The sequence below is a fragment of the Echeneis naucrates genome, chromosome 3, assembly GCF_900963305.1.
Source record: "Echeneis naucrates chromosome 3, fEcheNa1.1, whole genome shotgun sequence".
Taxonomy (NCBI): Eukaryota; Metazoa; Chordata; class Actinopteri; order Carangiformes; family Echeneidae; genus Echeneis; species Echeneis naucrates.
In genome coordinates this window covers 5,730,552-5,748,434 of record NC_042513.1, presented here as the reverse complement: position 1 = coordinate 5,748,434, position 17,883 = coordinate 5,730,552, and the positions used below count along the sequence as shown (strand labels likewise).

Below are 17,883 nucleotides of genomic sequence, written 5' to 3'. Positions count from 1 at the left end.
CTTGTACCACTGTGATGCAATGGGTGGTGTGATTACTGAAGCCTCTTTATAGCCCTCCCAGTGGATAAAGCCTCCATCTTAGCCTCTACACTACCTCCCTCCATAAATTTCACTTTTTATTTGCTTGACAACCATTTATGTGAGCTCAATGTCGGGGGCTGGTGTAGGATGGACTCCCCGTTGCCCCTCTAAATCGGCAGTTGGTCAAGGAAACACTTTTTTCCTCCAAAATGTTATCTCTTTGGTGGGCAGTTTCTCTCTCTTTCCTCTGTTTCTCCAGGACCTCCTCATTAGCTTAGGTTCAGGAAGCTTTTCATCATTTGGATGAATGACAAGCCTGGTACAGTGGGCCCAGCCAGGGATCCTGCCCCTCCCCCCACGACAAACCCGCGTCACCAGGCAACACACCACAAAAGCCCCCTGTTACAAAATAGCTTTTAGGATCAATTGAAATGACTTGCTTTTGTCTGTTTGTCAGGATTTAATTAGAAAGAATTGAAGCTTTTCCTGAAAATAATTTAAAATAATGTAATTGACCTCAGGGACTATTTCCAAAGATTTGCAGGGAACAGGCAAAGTCATGTCCAACACAAGGAGGATGAAACTATAAATAAATAAAATGTAACAAATGAAAGTACAATAACTGTGCAATATAATTTTTATTTATTTTATAGACTCCTGCTTTAGTGTTAGTGAGGAGCCTCTTAGAAGATGATTTCCATCTTTTTCAATTGTAAAATCGTCATGGTGAATTGTACTGCCATTACAATGGTGGACTTCTGAATGAGACTTTAATGAAAAAGGAGAACCCAGGGGGCCATAAAGGATGAAATGGGAGAGGAGAGAGGATGCCTGTAAAACTGTCTCAGTTCATACCCATGCTTCTCATTTGGAGTTGTAAATGTAAATAGGTGTAAAGTCAACCAGGCATAGTCAAATGTTCAGCTGTGGCAGAAGATGCAAAGTTGCAACATGTTACTTTTCAAAGCTGTATGGATGACTTGCCACTAGCAGCCACTCAGCCTCAGACAGCAGTTAGTGAGTGTGATTTATGTGGAGCTCATGTTAGTTTACACAAGAGTGTTTGTATGTGTGCATGCATGTGTGTTTGGAGGGTCGGCTGTGGCTCTCCATCACCCTCTGACCTTCCTGTCTCCACCCCTTTCATGGCCTCCTACTTGGCTGAATGCTGAAGCTCCATCCCTGCATCTCCTTGTAGCTCCCTTTGTCTGCAGGCCAAACCCCGCCCTCACTTCGTCCACTCTTACCCTTGTTCCTCTCTGCTCACTTGCCACGAAGCAAGTCATCTTTCTGTCATAGATTAGCCGACTAAATGCGATTCAAGCCTGATTTAAACTTGAAGCCTCTTAATCTTCTCCTTTAATCGATTGAAAAAAAAAAAAAGGTTTCATGCAAAACATCCACTGTATGTTTGATATTTGTGTGCTATCAACAGAGGAGCTGTCATCTTACGCCCTGAAGCAAATGTAATTCATCCATGCTGATATCATTGCTTACACTGACATTCCACTAGTGCACATGATCATGGCTTATAAGTGCACTGATACGTCCTCCGGGCAGGTATGTGTGCTGATGTTAAACCAAAGGGTTCCTCCCTGCTGTGTGGTCATTGCCCCTCCATCTGTCTGCCAATGTGTCAGAAAGATCGAGGAAAAAAGGGCCTTTCTTCAGTCTTTCTGTTCTTCTGTTCTGACGAAGCCGTCTGAAGGGAAGAGACCTCTGGCCTCTGCTGTGTAATTACACTAGAAATGGGTTTATTACTGTACACCTGCAGACTCAGATCTTTTAGCCTGATTATGCATGCTCGATTTAAACTGATTTAGAGTCAGCAACAATGAAAAGGTTTCATTACTTTTTTCTTCTTTTTTTTTTTTTTCGACAGCAGCTTCTCAGCATTGCTTTAGAAAATGTTCTTGTCCTGTACTTTGTGTGGTTACATATGAACAAAGGCAAGAGTAAACATGCCAGTCTTACTCCTATCCTCCTGTCCTCTACTTTTTGTCTACAGTTCTTTTTTTTTTTTGTTTTGTTTTGTTTGTTTGTTTTTTTCAGGAAGCTGAATAAATGGCAATACGGAATGTCCCTAGTGACAGGGCCACTACGTCTCTCCTATTTCAGAAGACAGAATGTTTTTGACCTTGAAGCTGTAAAAAAAGAGAAATGAGATCCCACAGTATTGCCTTCGTTCATTACATTCAGTATGTCCTACTAAAATTTGGTTTAGGTATGCAAAATTGCAAATATTGTGTGGTTTTGAATAAAAAGGGCTTGCACCCTCACCTGCTTTGCAGAATTATATAAATTTCATTGCCTTTCTGCTGAATGTGTCAAGTGAATGGCTATAGAGGCTATAGAAAATCAAGAACACGCTATTGTTCCACAATCTTGACTTCAGCAATGCAAAGAGCACAGACATACATAGAAAGCCAGCACAATGTTCTGTCAGAGGGAAGCTGCTTCACAATTTGAGTGATGAGCTACTGTGTGCAGCAGAATGCTTACCCCATGCTCTAAAAATAAATGCTTGTGTAAACAACATTGCTAGAGCCACTAAGCAGAGGAAGATATATCGACAAGTGGTGAAACAGCTTGGGGATAGAAACACTGAACTTTGCTTAATCCTCCAGGAACATTGTTTCCGTATTTGACATGGTTTTCATCCAATTACCCCACAGTGATAGAATAACATATGGAATTGAATTATATGTTTTTTTGTTTGGTGCTGTGAAAACCGGATTTGGTCTTGGAGGAAAAAAAGCGGGCCATGCACTTCGATGTACACATTGTAAACACACACGCAGGAGCAAAATAAGTTAAGTTCATGACTACAGTTGATGAAGAGCTCCCATAAATGAATTTTAGATTTGTTAAACCTACAGGATCACAAACCAGAAAAGATTAGGATGCAACAGGATTGGTCACAGGTGGAAGCAAGGAAATAAAAACCTTTAAAAATCCCAAATCAAGAATCAGAAAAATTTCCACAGTTTTTGCTGAAATTGAAAAAAATAAAGTTTGATCCCTGACATTTTTTTTTTATTTAGATAAACTTTTAATATTGGGCTAAATGTATCTTTTAATCATTGTAAAAAGGGCTGAAATATAATATGTAATATATGAAATAGATGAAGAAATAATTGAAACAGTAACAGACCCAGTTTTTAATCCCACAGAGAAACATAGTTGGCTTCGGTATTGAAGGACTGAATGACTGAAATGACCACTGTTGCCTTGTACACTGCGGTGAAAACTATATAGTTGGCTTGTTGAAAATGCATAATCAGGCTGTGGCCATGTGATCACACGATGCTGCTGGCTCTGCCCGCTGAGACAGATTTTGAAGCAGCTGATCTCACCAGCTGTGTACACTGCTGTCTTGATTATTCCAACACAGATAATATCTTTTTACTTCGCTGAGGTCTCAACACCAAGCTAATAGGCCAGTTGAGTTGAATTTTAGTCAAAGTGAAGGTCGCTTCTAACCGTGTGGGTAAGAGGGATTGTATTGTTTAAAGTTTGTGTCGTATGTGTGCGTACATGTGACTGGATCTGTGCCTAAATGTTGGACAAAGAGGGACTGTTAACGAAGCCTGTATTGATGTCTCTAGGCCACCGTAGCTATTCTCAAATAAACAAATGAAAAAGGGGCCTAAGATTCCTTCTGCCTGCTTTTAAGGCTCACGGGAGGAATTCCTAAGTAATAGAGGTGAAAGGTGAAAGGTGAAAGGTGAGAGCAGAGGTTGGATGACGCGGGCCAAGCTTTTAAACTCTGCAGTCTGGCTCTGCAATCTAGGATTGATCTGTTTTGATCTTGAGAAATCTGCTATTAGCCTTCGCCAAGGGTTTTGTCCATACCAATGAATCCTGTGTTTTCATGCCAGCGTGTGTGTCTTTTCATCACCTGTGTTTGAATTGTTGTCCCAAGTAAAGACAACAGTGGTTTAGTTTGGTTAACACTTATTGTGTTGTGTTCAACTTTGTCAATAGATGGTTCTCCTAAGGCCAAAGGCGTGACAATATGCGGGTTTGTGAGTGTGTATGTTGGTGTTCTGTTATTCTGGGCTTCACCAGGGGGCTTGAGTAGTTCTTGATACTGCCCCATCACCACGCTTCACTTCCCTTAACAGAGCCTTTATAGTCAGAATGTGCAGTTAAAAGTCTTTACGGGGTCTGCACCATTCACCAATAAAAACACCAAAACTCCCTTTTCCTGTGTTCTCCTTTGGCAGACAAAGACAGAAGGAAGGCAGAGCCAATGGTGGCTTTTAGTTAGTATTGTTAGTTTGGAGATAATGGCAAACGTAGTTGTGTTATATAATGTTATCATCCCCTTAGTTGTTCACATATGTACACCCACACACACACAGGGCCCCTCAGTCCTGTTTTCCACTTTGTTTTAGCAGGTATCAGGAAACCTTACCGTGTTGGTCAATAAGCAGAAGAGTGGGAGACAAAGGCCAGTCAGTGATGGGAAAGCAGCAGCTCTGTGTGTTTGTGTTTGTGTGTGTTGGGGTACCTCTTGGAGCAGAGCAGCACCTATTGTTAGTTGTGAAACGCTGGGCAGTGGAGTGGCTGGGAACAGGCAGAGGCTGTGGAGATGTGCAGCCTCTGGTGGCTCTGCTTTGTGATGGTGGCCCGAGTGTTTGTTCTCCTGACCTACTCAGCTAGCTGAGCCCCCCCTTTTGTCGCTACTGACTCTGGGTGGGTGTGTTTTCCCTTGTGCCCTCCCCCCTTCTCCATCCTGTGTTTCAGCTCTGACTTAGAAATACAGAGGTCAGAGGTCATGAGGGGCTGGACGGTTGAGAGGGGGGTTTATCTGGGAAACGGTGACCTTTTTGTGTGCACTAGGGCAGAATACCCCTCCCCTTCTTTTTAATTCCCCTCCCATTACTTTTCCCCTCCTCCAACGCTTAGCCTCCTGCTCATTCCCCAATGGGGACCCATCCCCCTGTCTGATAGCCCTGGGGCAGTAGCAGTGACCTTGGCTTTGGCTGTGAAATAAGGTGGCCCAAACCTGCCACAGACTGCAGCTCTAACGTGCCCTTTCTCAATCAAACAGCACAGCAGCCTGGAAAAGGAAGAGCAAAGGGCTACATTTCCCTTCCCCCAGTCAGGGCATTTGTTTGGCTCTATCACACGTGAGAAGAAGAGTCATATTTGCACAAAAATACAATTCTTTACCTCTGCCATTGCTGTTGTTTGTAACAATACATGGCTTGATGACTGATTGAATTTGGACCTGGCTTGAGAAAATGCGACTTCCACTTTCTTCAGACAATTATAAGGATTAGCCTCTGCTGTTAATTGACCACCACACTAATTGCACACAACATGTCTTAAATCTCCCCCTCACAGTGGACTTTTGAGGTCAGCACAGTGAAAATTATTTTTCTCTTTTGATGGAGGCTAACTAGTGTTTTTATTCAGGGAATGATAAGGGAGAGTGGAAATGGTACAGTGAGAGAATGTGGTAGGAAGTGATTGAACCGTTTTATCCTTTGAGTGTGAATGTGTGTATACATTGTAATTGTCTTTTCTCTGAAATTCTGAGTTGTTGTTTTTTTTTTTTTTTTTAAAGAAAAGCAAACAAAACAAAGCAAAACACCATGAAGTCATTGGGATATTTACTCTCTTCTCTTCATCACATGGGAACCATGCTGCAGAAGTGTGTGGGGTTAAAAGACTATCAAGCTCCAGTGTGTGCAGAGTTGGCCACTGGGGATAAAATGATTCCACAGGAACCAATTAGAGAAGGTTTTAGGCGGCACAGGATAAAATATATTTGGTGTGGCCTGTTTGCAATGTTTATAGTTTGTTAGCCTGTATCACTTCCTAAAATATGACCCTGATATAGTTTATATTACCATTAAAAATGAGAAAATATTACAGGAGTGAATTCCAGAAGCAAAAACTTGTTGAGGTTGGTTTCCCATCAGCACACTGAGACAAAAAGACACATTTTAATATTTTAAAGGACCTCATGTTGTTTTGGATTTTAAGGAAAAACAGCAATGAAATGAATCAACTCTTTTCATAATCAGCATTTCAATCCCATTTCTCATTCCAGCTCTTTCTCATGGCGTGGTAAATCAGCAGTCTGTCCTAAGCAGGCAGTTGATTGAAGTTGTGAGAGGGAGTGAGTGAAAACGACTGAGCATGTGCTGGTGGTCTCAAATGATCTCTGGGCCCCTCTGGCTCTGGAGGCTGGACCTTCAACCAGGAAGGAACATTCCATTCCAATGCGGCACTGTTACCCCTTGACCTCAATAGCTTTGTTTCAAGGGCAGTTTTTGATAGGCAGCAGGATGCAGAGCAAAATGGTGGTCAGGCTTAGCATGAAGAAGCATGTCTCTGCTGTTACAACATGCCGGAAAACTGGTCCCCTGACCCCGCACTCGTAATTCATCTCTGCATCATGCACATTACCTCGTCTTAACATCAAATAAATGCACCGACGTGGACACATGCTCACTCAGGATCATGGTCAGCAACTGTACGTTACTGGACCTGCTGCCTGTAAAAAGCAGACTCTAGTGTGTCTTCTTTCAAAATACGCATGTGGTACTGAGGTCTTTTTTCTGCCTTGAAAGCAGGATTTAACATTTAATTTAACTCCCCCCTCAAGTAACATGACAACTTTTATGCTCCAACCTAAGAGATGATTCAATTCGCCTTCACTTATTGGCTGCTCAGCCATGTTATAACCATATAAAGAATTTGTGTCATACATTCAAATGTCTAATATCTCTCATATCTATGAACATATCAACTTTGTTTTAGTTTTTTTACAGAAGTCTTTTTGAGTCATAGAGTCATACAGTAAGCATAGTAATTTTAACATGGACTACTCCAGCTCTTTGGTATGAAAAGACGAAACGTGACACTTCATCGTGCCATCTTCATTTGCCAGATTAGGCAGTGTGAGTGGGGAGTTTTAGAGGGGTAGCTAGCTGATGGCAGGCTGGAGGAGACTGTGATGTATGCCTGTGTCTGACAGATCATAGTAGTGCTCCTCCCATCCACTGCGGGGAATAGGCAAGATGAGAGCAAGCCAGTCAAGACAGACGGCACCAGAGGCTGATTGTGTGCTCTTTGTCAACCTCTGTGCTTCGAGGACTTTTCTGTACGTCATCTCTAATAGCACAATGCAAGGACATTGATATTTCTAAATCCAACCCGTTTGCTTGTTCGAGTATGAAGATTTTGTGTGTGTGTTATGTTTTCTGGATGTGATGGGAACTGAATTGTTTGGGGGCATACATCAAACAAATCATGCAAGCGGAAAATATCACCGATATTTTATAAATGAACAGATCATCTGAGGGTAAAGTCATCAGTTTGATCCATGGAGAAAATAATGGTTATTTGCAGATCTGAGTTTGCTAAATGTAAACAAATCCAACAGTAAATAAAAATGAATGCTTTGAGCTGCTTTAAATCAATCATTATTGTTAATTCAGAATAAATTATACAAATTCAATTTATAGTGAGGAATTAGTACAAAGACAGATTCTATTCTTTATTCCATTGTTAATAAAACCTTCAGATTCTTCTCTCAATTTATGTAAATCCAGCTCTGCTCCTTTTTTGCCCACAACCTGAAAATGGTATTTCATTATCTGATAGAACAGATATTGCAGCAAATGTACTATCTGCAGAGCCTTTGCTTGCACACACACCGTAGGTAAAGGCAGAGACAAGGGGTTTTCATTTCTCACCCGCTGTCTTGTAACACTAAATGGTTATGACAGGGCCTGCACTTGCTTCTCCTCTCTCTCCTGTCTCTGCTCCTCTTCCTCTGTACTTATTTTTCCTTGTGAATTAGTGTGATCTAGACTCCTTGCAGTAGGCATAGCAGAGATATTGCACTTGCATACAAAGGGAGTTGGGGGTTACTGACTCAATATTAGCATGAATTCATCAGGATTAGGCAGTTTTGAGGCATGGGGTTGTGGTTAGATCGGGGGGGTTGGGGGGTTGGGATGGGGCAGCAATATCCTTGGCAACTGCAGTCAGCTGGTTGCGTGAAAGGAGTTGCCTGTTGTCTCAACATGAACATGTGGTGGTGACAATGTCTTGACATCACAAAATGGGGTGAGAGCAATTTTCCATACATTAACGAATGCTGCTCTCTTTGTCATTATATTAAATGCTCAATGCTTTTCATACTCTGCCACTTAAGTGTTTAGCACGTCTATTTACAAGTCGACAAAGGTTCATCTGTGCTGCTGATTCCTCCTTGTGATTGACAGAAGTATCTCCTAACTAATTTGGTGTTGATGATTAATGTTACAGCTTTTGTCCTTCACGAATTCATGGGATTTTGTGAACAATGGAACTATATAAAATTGGTCTTCATATGGTTTTCTCACTGTAGACTGAATTTATCAATTTATCAAATGGTCAAGGATTAAAAATGTATGTAGAGTTTAAGCAGCACAAAAGATAAAATTTTGTTGACAGTTTATGAGGAATCAGGCCTTTTGCTACTTCTTTTCTGTAGCTTCTGATAAGTTCAATATGAACAAAGGCCCGGACTTGGGACCTTTGCTCATACAAGACAATGATTTACAGAATGAAGATCCACTCGATTTTTTTTATGTTCTTTCCTTGCTCATCTGTCCATTCATTGTGTTTTTGACATAATTGCCAGCTCGTCCTATGCTATGTTATAGACCCATTGCCCCCCATGAACGCATCTCTGTTTGCCACACACGTGATGGCACTGTGTTGCCTGGGATTGTGATTAATGGCCGCAATTCAGCCTGAAAAATTCCCTTGAGTGGATGCCAGTTGGCTTACACAGAGAAGAAACTCATTACTGCTGTCAGTTGAGCTGATGGAGCCGCGGAGGGTGAGAGTGTGTCCGTGTCTGTCTGTGTGTGTGTGCGTGCGTGTGTGTGTGTGTGTGTGTGTGTGTGTGTGTGTGTGTGTGTGTGTGTGTGCTTGTGTGCGTCCATGGGAGCGAGAGAAACTCATTCTCGTGCATATCTGTGTGTGCATGGTTTTCTGTCCACCTTTGCCATTTATAAGCCATCACACATGAATAAGTGTGCCCATGTGTTTTAAGTTGAGAGTAAAAGTGACAGCTTGTCCCAGGGCTTGTATCCAAGTAACATGGATACTTTCTCAGAGATGAATGAGCCTGATTCCTCCAGCTTCCTGCATGTATGGACACTCCAATATCAGCTTTTTTAATGGATAACTTGTGCCCTCCCTGACACTTTATGGATGGACGGAACATTTTCTTGTGCTACATGCTGTATGTTTGGAACATATGGTCTCTTGTTTGTCTGTTACTACCCAATCACCTCATCTCTGCTAGGACAAATATGGACAGTACTGAGGAGTTGACTCCTACCTATTAGTTCTATTTCACAGGCTATTCTTGTTAAATCAATGGAAAGGTTTTCATTTTACACATCGTTATTACCTTCATTTGAAAGATAATGTGCCAGGGAAACTGAAGAAATAAGATACGGGGAAAACAAACAAGCAAACAAACAAAAAAAAAAAAAAAGCTGAAAAGAAAATGTCAGAGGATAAAGCAGTCTAATATAAGAATTGATCTGCATAATATGGATAATGATGTAGCTGCATGACATTGAGAGATTGTTTTCTACAATTATTGACATCAAAAATAGCTGCTAAATATGTGACAGCGCCTGTTAAATATTTTTTATTCAACCTGGCTCATTGGGGCAAGCCATAGAAGGAAGAAAAGATCTGTACACATATGTATATACAGTACATTGTTATTTCTCATTGCAAGAATCTGAGAGAGGGTAGAAGATGTTTCTATAATCTTCTATTTCTTCCACAAATCCTGGTAAAATACCTAAAAAAATAATAAAATGCTATCAGTTAATGCTGTATGCCATCAATCATTTTGAACACAAACAGAAGTCAAATAGCCAAAGCCCCTTAGTCCTGGGATTTGTTGATTTCCTGCGTCCAGTTGTCAGTCTGCTCCATTGATGGATTTGCTTATATGAATTTTTGACAGCATTGCATTTTAGGAGGCTGCGACGGGAGGACTTGGAAGTCAGACGGAACACTTACACATATGAATGCCCAATGGGAACCACACAGCTGAGGCCCTGTGGACCTCCTACTTAAAAATACCAGGGGCTACTGTGTGTGTGATAGAGTGACGAGGGGGTAAGATTTACACAGCCATTTCAGCCGTTTGGGGAGCCTGGTTTTCAGGATGCTGTGAGATGCATTTGAGCGCATTGGCCAGTCCCGCCCTGCATCTTTCAGATGTCTCGGGGGAGTGCCAGATGTGGGGTCATCCATCTACCTCTGGTTTAGACCATCCCCCTTAAACTCACTGTCAGATCCGTATGCAATATTGTATGCTACGGTGTCAGAAAGGAACAGATAAACACACACAAAGATACATACACACACTAAAGAATGGTATATTACTTTACAACAGCAATGTGTGACTAAGAAAAAGCAGCACAAAGGAAAGACTTTTCTGGAAATTTTCGTCCTGGACTCCTCAAAGTGGCCTCCCAGCTCAACAGTTGTCCTCTAATGAGGGGGAAGTAATGAGCATTTGACTGAGGAGAATTGTGATGCCAAATGTCTGTCCAGGTTGTTATTCAGAATGCTGCTGTCTGCGGGCCTCGCTTATTTCTGACTTCACAAAACAAGAGGCGGAGACGAGACGAAGAAGAATGTAATGTGATTTCCATTTGAATATAAATGTTATGTTACCACAGATGTCTCTGACGGTTTTGAAATATTTCAGACTCTAGGACATCATGAACAGGATCAAAGAAGGTGTAGGTTTTTGCTTTCCGCATGGAGAGTGTACTGAATGAGCTGAATTACAGACTGCACGTAATTCATGGGGGTATAAACTCGCAGGATGATGGGAGAGGCATCTCATTTTAATTCTCAAGTAGGTAGTTGCATGCTGAGGTATTGGCGATATTAATTAGTTATGTGGCCTCTGGGCTAGTGGAAAATGGCATTGTGTTGGGAGAGCCTCTTCCCAGCTGCAATCAAGTGTGAAAAAGAAGAGTGTCAACATCTTTTTAAGGTGCAATACTCTCGGTACTAAAAGCTAGAATGACGGCTTTGAAAAAAAGAAACGTGATCTTGGAAAAGGAGGAGGTGTAAATTATTTCATCCTGTCTTGATGCCCTGTGAATATGTAAAAAATGCATGTGTGTTCAAATTAGTGACTTTCTCCCTCTACAGCCAAATACATTTGAGTGCAGACCCTTAAGGAAAGCTTATAGCGCCCTGAAATACTCAGGGGGAAAGAATTTCATTATTCTCAGCTACCTACCAAGTTAAAGAGGAGGGAAAAAAGCAGGAAATCAGCAACCCATGGAGGCCAAATCCCGACCCACTTTAAGTTAGTTTCTGCTCTGCAAGCTTTCAGTTCTCTTTGTCTTTTGCCATAGGAGTTTTCTTTCATCATCTTTTTTTGAAAAGCTGAATTATTTTCCTGTTCATCCTCTGAGTTTAATATTACAGCTGTTACAGCTCTGGAGAGAGAACCCTTGCTTAGGGTTAACAACAACAGCTCCCATCAGTCTTGTTGATGTTCTCAAATTCTGTCAAATACAGAAATTACCTGAAGATACAAACAAAATTTCAGTATCATTCTTCAGCTCTTTTGAAAGAAACACTCCACACAAAAAAGAAAACCCTTTCCTGGCAGAAGATAGAAAAAAAAGTAGCTAGCTCAACAAGGGGATCTCTCTGGGGCCATCCCTTGTGTAATGTCCTTAATAAGGTGGTAATGTGGCAGACGGACAAACAAAGGAGGGGGTTAAGTTAAGAGGAGATTCTGAATTCTTGAGTAGAGGAGTCCAGGCTCCAGTAATGGGAGAGTACTTCTTTGTCTCAGTATTTCTTTTCTTTTCTTTTCTTTTTTTTTTTTCAACCAGAGCAGAAGTAGAATTTCATCCCCAGTGTCCAACCAGGCAGCAGAAATAGAAAACTGTAGGCTGCATATTGATTTAAGAGAAGTATTGTTTTCTTAAACCAAATAAGTTACAGTTATCAGGCAATAGCTGCACACAGTACAAAGATAAAAAAAAAATAATAATAATCTTAAACCTTTGCCCTCTTCTTCTACCAGCCAGTCTGCATCTAACTTTTAGATCACCGGGATGGAAAAGACTGAGAGTGAGCACAGGCTGAAAGCTGAACATGAGATGTTAGATGGTGTTCAGATGGGATGTGTGGGCATAAAAATAAAGTGTGGGCCACCTGGATGTTGAAGAGAAAGACATCCTCGCTCTAGAGTAAACTAGATTAAGTGACAGGCACCGTGGAAAACATACACCAGAGTAAGTCTCTGTGAAGTCTTTGAGCCCATTTGAGCCGTCTGTCTGATTATCATGAGAGATTGTTTGAAGTTGTTTAATGAGTATGCAGTTGTATGCCCAGTTAGTCCTTAAATGATACAAAAGCCCCGCTCTTTTTGTTCTCTCACATCAAATCCCTTCTTTGTTACTTGTGAAACTCATGCACGCACAAACAAATTTATTTAACACTTATTTTTTTTTTTATTAAAAAAAGGAAATGGTATCAACAAGTTGGACACAGTAACGATTCATTTTCGAGTCACATTCTACTTTTTGTGCCACAGATTTGTTATTATAACCCTCCTTTTTTCTTGCCCTCCACCAGCTCTCTTGCTCTCTCCTTTCTCTCTCACTTGCCTCTAATCTTACATCAGCCATGACTGGGAATCATTTAAATAATCCCTTAATTTTGAGCATCTGCTGTCCTTTAATGGGTCTCTCTTTAATTAGGGTCTGCATGTTGAAGTGAGTATGGGAGGCTTAGTGCAGAGATTTGGGGCAGGCCAGGAAAGCAGCGATTGGGAGTCTGGGGGTGCTGCAGTGGGAGGATGGTGGGGTGTGGTGATGAAGGGGGGTGTGATCGAAGCACAGGCTGAGAGCAAGACACCGGGGGAGGCCCAGGCTTTGTCCCTGGGTTTGGAGAGGTTGGGAGGAGGGAGGAGGAGAGTATCATCATACTGTCTTTGTTCAACTAAAAGCTCCTATTTTCTTACTTGTACCATTCTGTTACCGAGTTAACTTTGTATTTATGCTGATATACGTTTCAATGTCTAAATATGTTTTTTCACATTATTCGCAATGGCCACCTTGAAGGGCAGTATATTAATGTTTGCCCCAGAGCCTTTACAGTAACAGTACAGCATGTAAGATGAATGTGAGTCATTTTTTTCTCAGAACATTCAGTCAACAATCAGTCATTTGAATTGTTGATGGAGTGATCACTTAAGGTCTAATTCTGGACAATTTGACCTGAAAACGCTTTCAAAACGGGTTCCACTTATTTGTTCCTTGATTTTCATCAACATCAGATCGAGACTGATTATTTGAGGTAAATGTAATTGTAAAACGGGTTTCCATGTCTGTGGACACACTGCATGTCTTTTGGAAATTCCTTTGGGTTAATCAAAACGTAAACGTTAAGCATTTTCTTGCCACTGATAACTATTGTAGCATTGCTGCTCCCACCGCCTCCCGCTGGGAGCCTTGAAAGCAGCCATCAATCTTACTGTATTTAACTTGCTCACAAGGTCCAGAATATTGATCAACCCACCAGACACGGACAGTCACATCACTGGAAAGTCGAATGCAAACCAGCTCGGAGCATGAGCAGAAGCGATTGTAAAACTCCAGTCAAGGCCATTTTGTTATTTGAGAAGAGAAATGTACTTATCTAAGAAAATTTGTAATGTTAAGCTGTGAATATTGAAAGTGAAATTACCAGTGACAGCTGTTATAAAAGCTGTCAAGTCGTGAAAAAATACGGTGCTAATTGAAGTGGACAGAATGTATTTCTTTATATACAGCAGAAGCACATATTTAGCTGTGCTGGCATCATGCCGACTGTTGTTTGTTCACCCTTGTGGGTCTGTTACCAAAATATCCCTGTGGGTAAAGAAACAATACGGATCATTTGCAAGACACAACCAATAAGAAAAAATGTTTCTGAGATCATACTGAATACATTGCGTCACAGTTTGGAAAGTTTTTAATCAACTGAGACCAAGATGTGCAGCTCAACGGAAGATTTTGCTCATGCAAATAGTGCAGCAGAAGGAAAACGAGTCCGTTTCAGAGGAAGCGAGAGTTTAGCACACGCAGCCCTTCATTTTGTAGGGGATAAGCATCAAGCACCACGTACCGGCTGATCGATCACAGAAGTGCCCAGGTCTGGATGCAACACAGGGTGCTGAAGGAGAGGGCGGGCTTGTGGGGGGGGGTTACTAGGGAAGGCAGCCAATAAAATATCACATCTGCATTAAAATGCCATCTCTTGGGTCCCAACGCAGTGGCTGCTATTTCAGGGATGCTTGTTTAAAGGCTGTTGAAGTGTGGACTCTCCATTATTTATGTGCTTCATCTCTATTTTACTGGTTTACCACCGTGGGGGTGGATTGGGCACAGCCGTCATCACCTTGCTCAAGCAACAACTTCTTAGTGATGAGAGGACTCGGCACAGCGGTGGAGGGGGGCAAATGGTTGAAGTGTGCGGTGGAGAGTTTGGAGAGGGCTTGGAGCAAAGTGTGGATGTGAATAAGGGTGATGACATTATAGCATAGATATCTGTCCCATAGTTGGCAGAATTGCATCTGATATATCAATGAATAATTCTTAGCACAAACAAAAAAAAAAAAAAAGAAAGAAATTCATGTGACCACAGGTCTGTGTGAAAAGAAAAAAGTGTTTCATCAGATTGACAGATTTGGCCACCACAGCAGGAGCTGTCAAATAAAACAGCACATTTTGGGATTTTAATCACCTTGTTAATTATCCTCTGTGGAGTTTTTATGTCTCTGTGTCTAACTGAGCATTAAAGAAATGGGCCATTACTTGGAAGCTATTAGGCAAATAATAATTAATTGAGGGGTCATTCAGAGAAAATACCCATTTAATCTACATTTCTCCATTAGACACATTGTCTCACATGGGAAAGGCAGAAAATCCACTTGCTTAAATTTCTGTTTGCCATCAGCGTTAAACTGAAGGATGGGGAAATTCTGCAATATTGACTGCTCTTTTAGCTTCTCATCGGCCAAAAAATCCAATAATCAGTGTTAGTACATCTGTGCTCGCATTTATATTTCATCCTTTGTGTGGTTTCAGAGGGGAACAGGATGGGAAATGATGGGAAATGACCTTTCAAGTGACCTTTTACATGTAATAATTTAATTTGGGTCTGTTTCACACTCACGTAGAAAAGGACACAGCCGGGCAGTATTACTTAGTTGTTTGTTAGTATTAGACAACCAGAGTTTTGACAAAACCTGATTTACAGCTGTGGTACAGTATCTGTCTAAATCACCACGCTTCACATTTCCTGCCTGTGACCTCGATACGTATTACTCCCTCACTCATTCTTCTTTTGTGCTTGTCACAGAGGAACCATGAAGCATATGTTCAAAAGGCAGTCTCCTTCCTGTGCACTTGTGTATGGATTTCTTTCTAGTGTGCACCCCAACCATTCTCTCCCTTATTGCAGCAATTAGGCCTGCTCCATTTAATGTAGCAGCGTCATGCTGGCAGTGGACTGTCTTTAATCATGTGTGAGTGTCTGTCAACACCCAGCAGAAGAGTGAAAAGCAATAGCGTAATAGGCCTGTTGGTGCTGGGTGTTGGGATGAGCACGAGCGCCTCAGTGTCTTGTGTATGTCAGTCTCTTTCTACAGTGGTGAGGCCGATCAATACAGTTGTGTATTTCTGTAGAGGCAGCTCTTCGACTTTGTTTATATATGTATATGCTCTAGCTGCACTCTTTCACTTTGTATTGACTCTGCAACCTCTCCAACAATAGCTATACACAGTGCACTTTGCAAATGGCTGTTTACCTTTGCACCGGACACAAATAGTTAACATGTTTACTTTCTTCTGTATGTGCTCATCACTGTCTGCGCTCTTATGTTTGTTTTTTTGTTTATTTTTTAAAAACCCAATTGTGTCTGATTGATTGACTGTGTCGATAGCAGCAAGGGTGCGGGCCTCTCAGAGAAACCATGTTTTATGTATGAGGGCCAAGGGTGGGGCCCGTTAAAGGACTGGTGTCGGCAGACACACGTCAGTGGACACCATGATTACTTGGCAAAGATGTACAAAAAATCAGCTGTAGCCACTGGCCCTCTTGTTCTCCTTCAGTACAACACAATCAGCCATGCTTATGTGTGCATGTACCCTAATTTGTTAATCCATTCTCAAGTAGTGAGTTGAGTTGTAGTGGACTTGTGTTGTTTTCTGAAGGATTTCTGGCTATTTTCCTACATTTCACCTTTCTGCGTCAGCAGTGGCAGTCCCTTCAGGGCATGAATTCAATGCTGCCCTAACCTCAGCACATTATTTTGATGCTTCTGACAAGTGTTTTACAGCTTTAGTATGTTTAAATGAAAGAGAGGAATGCTTTATGAGTTGAAGTTCACTGTGGTAAAAGAAAACAATTTTAATGTAATTTTAAGAACATGTAAATGGTTGTATATGACCTTCAATAGCTGTTTGGTGATGACATATTATAAGTGGACAAAAACTAATAACCAGCAAATAGAAAATAACAAGGCAAGTTTCAGGCATCATTTAGCCTCCTTAGTAATGCTTCTAACTGCTTGCTCATCCTGTAAGTAATGAATTAATGCGATCTACAGGTTGGGAAGAGTGGGAGGGTATGAAATAATAAAGAGTCTGTCCCTCTTGTTATGCTAACAGTGTTCAGATAAGTCCCCTTCGTCCAAGTTAATTATGGTTGACATTTAAATGAGTACTCTTGTGTTGAAGAAGGTGGGAGAACTGTGGAAGCAGAGGGCCTCTCTCTAATTGAGTTTGTTGCTGGCTCCAGCTTCGATGCCGCCTTTGTTCTACGGGGAGTAGATATGTGAGATGCAGCTAAATGAGGCTCTCTGTGGGGATATTGATATTGGTTTTGCTATATGGCGATGTATGTGTGTCTTTGGTGTCCTTGTCGTTGTTAGCATGAATTAAAAAAAAAAAAAAAAAAAAACGGGCCTGGCCTATATACTAAATGTTAACATATGGCAGGAAATCCATATGCTGGCGCTGCACACGTGTACATAGAAATCACCTGCAGCAACCGATAATTTACAACTAATGTATATGTCCTCTATTTTTTCTTAAATATAAATGTAACCTTTGAATGGTTTTTATGTGATCTCACAGCTTTAAGCTTTTCAAAGTAAATGCAGGACTGGAGGCAACAATGCATCAGTCAGAGAAAACTAATGAAAGAGGAGCTGAAAGGGGTCTTAACTGTGTTAATGGCAAAGCAGGATCAGACTTTTAGATCCCACTGCCTATTGTTAGTATGCGTGTCCCTTGTGGTTTTATTTGTAAGGAATATATATGAATATACACCTCTTTAGCCTTGAAATGTTATGATCCTCATAACATTCAGTCATAATATCTGTATGTCATTCTCTCTGTTAAGTGTTGTGAAAGAGAACATTGTTGTTTGTAATCTTGACCACATTACTTGTCATGATGAACTCAGTATTGGTTTCATTCCCTCTCATTTATAAACTTGGCAGTGTGGTGAGTAAAAGAGGAGTGTGCACTACATTTTGAGCACTTTTGGAAAACCCTTCTTGCGTCCATATGAACAAAATGCACTACACCATTACAAGCGCTTAGTCTTTTCTTTTCGTTACTCAGCCTTCACCCACTGTAAACCATCATCCCTGATAGTTAATATGACATTGGCTCATCACAGTGGTGCATTTTAAGTGATTTTATCCCCTTACCATTCGTCCCAGATAACGTAACCTTATTTACTAATTTATTTACTGTTTGTAGTTCTCTGATGTAATGATGTTGC

The 17,883-nt window shown here is 41.2% G+C and overlaps 1 protein-coding gene across 1 annotated transcript in view; it reads left to right on the top strand.

Moving 5' to 3' along the window:
* Positions 1-17,883, top strand: part of igdcc3 (immunoglobulin superfamily, DCC subclass, member 3) — a 44,153-nt gene that overhangs the window by 7,942 nt on the left and 18,328 nt on the right. The gene's annotated exons all lie outside the window — the stretch shown is intronic.